Genomic DNA, 2,500 nt, shown 5'->3' with positions numbered 1-2,500 from the left:
GTGGTCATTAAGAGCCAACCTTTTTCGTAAATTGAGCTGCAAAAACTAAGAACAAATCAATGCGAACTAGTTATAGCAAACTAATCCTCACAAATCGGTCGCATTGTACAGTCGATTGCATTGTACATTTGTTATCGTGTAATCTTTCAACAACCTTATATTATATTGGTTTCAGGGTCCTATTTTCCCGTTTGCTAGTATCGTTAAAACTCAAACCTTCTCATAAAAATTGATTTTTTTTTATAAAATTCTCCAAAGTGTAATTCGATTCACTCTGTAACAGGCTTTATGTTTTTATAGCATGCTAAACATATGCTTTATAGCATAGATTTTGGGAATCTCTTATGCTAGTTATCTGGTTTAACCTACAAAAATGTTCACCAATTACGCACTATATTCGATTTTACTGTTTTGATTAATATTTTTTCTAAATACAATGTAATAAAACGTATTGCTAGTCTCCAGATGACCCCACCTCTGACTAGTTCGTCCAGTAAAATATGTTTGCAAAAAAATGGCATTCATCATCGCCAACAGCGTGTACAGAATGATGGACATATCCCTTTTCCAGTTAAACCCTGTGAATCCATCTCAATAGCATTCATCCATCATGAAGTGTGAGAATCGTTATCCTCTTCACTGCAGACCATCTTCGTACTTCCTGCTCAGGGATACCGGAAAAGCTGGCTGAAAGCGCACACAGTCGTAATAGCCAGCATCCTTACAATAAGAAGGAAGGGACATTTGATTAATAATGAGGTAAACAGAAACGCTTATCCCTTCTACTGGTTGTAATAATGGTGTTTGGGGCAAAAAGTGTTTTAGATTAACCCTGAAAATGTGTTAGTTCCAGCGGTCACGGTGGAAAGAAAAACTGAACGATTACCTCAGACGTAAAAAATGTCGTCATGTCGGGACCAATGAGTGTCATCAGATCACTGTCGCCAGAATTAACGAAGGTACGAAGACGGCATAACCATCGTGCCCGTGAGAAAGTGTGATAGACAGTTCAAGTAGCCCATACTTACATTTGGCAGAAATTGGACTTTAACTGTGCAGAAGATAATAATGTAATGGCCGTATGCTTGAATGTTTTTCATTCCATCATAATAAGGATTGCCACTTCAACTCATATTTACCGATACCAACGTTCATTGGGAAGTGGAAAGGAAAACAAAAGTCTGTAATACGCAATAGCGAGCACTAAAACAAACCGATTAAGAAGTGTTACTCGTCTAAACAGCCAGTTTCAGGAACCGAGCGAATGCTCAAATATTACATCAAATCATAATTTCTTCGCTTCTCCAAACCAAACAGTTCGGCGCCAGCAGCACAACCGGCCGTAAGCAAATGTTTGGATTATTAATTTCGAAAACGTGCCACGGGCTGGAAGCAACAGCAAAATGTTATGCTTGAGTAATCATGCTCATGATACGAGGAGGCAACGACGGTTAGAAGATAACGCGCATCAATGGACGATTAGCATCAATGGATGCTTAGGTCAAATCATCGATGAAATTCGGTGTAACAACATTGACACTAGCAAATGAGTTACTATCGTTTTGTCGGGGAAAACTTTAAATCGTTGCAGACAAAATATTTAAAAATAGGATAGGTTTGTCTGCCTTGATAGCGCTTTAAATGGGTGTGAAAAGAATGATCAAACACACAATCAGGGGCGGTATGTGTTCGTTAATATTTAAAGTTCGTTTTTTAAACTATGTGCTCATTGATTAAATTATCCCCGTCACTCATTACAGCTACTTTCGTGTCATTACAGTCACTTTCGCCCTTCGTATGGTATGAATGCTCATGTTTTGTTGCTCATAATGATGGCTATTAAGCTTTATCCGACATTTGTTTGGACTTTTAACTCTATACAGGACCAGTAATCTGGTAATATATTCAATAGTAATTGCAGCGTAAAACGTGGGACACATCTTTGTTTTATCAATTGATCCTAGGGATTGTATTTGTTTAAAGCGATTTTTTACAATATGCATGATCAATAACTAACAAACATTCTGGATTAATTGCCATCCAATCGCTTGCTGATGGATGCTGTCCTTTGTACGCTAGGCGGTAAGTGATAAGCTTACCCCATTTATTTTATCACTTACGCCAAGCAGGAAGAAATAGATGTTGCCAACAATGTACTATAATAACAGCAAAATCTAATAAAATCGCTGGTTCGATGTATGCTAGATAGAAGGTTTTGGAAATTAACGTCGAAGTCCAAATTGAACCATAACCCCGCATTACGTATATGTTCGTGGCAATTATTTACAGTGAGTATATTTATAGTAAATTTTATAAGCAGATTTGGTAATGTGGATCGTATTTATAGTACTTTCGATTATAATTATGATTGAAAGTAGTTATGAATAAGGGAAGCATCCTAATTTCCGCAAAAAATAAACAATTAATGAAAGAACTTTAATTATGTAGAAAACAACTTGATCATCATTTTTATTATTAGAGTTTCAAAATTTAACCCGAA

This window comes from Anopheles darlingi, chromosome 2 (genome assembly GCF_943734745.1).
Source record: "Anopheles darlingi chromosome 2, idAnoDarlMG_H_01, whole genome shotgun sequence".
Taxonomy (NCBI): Eukaryota; Metazoa; Arthropoda; class Insecta; order Diptera; family Culicidae; genus Anopheles; species Anopheles darlingi.
This window is presented reverse-complemented; position numbering follows the sequence as displayed.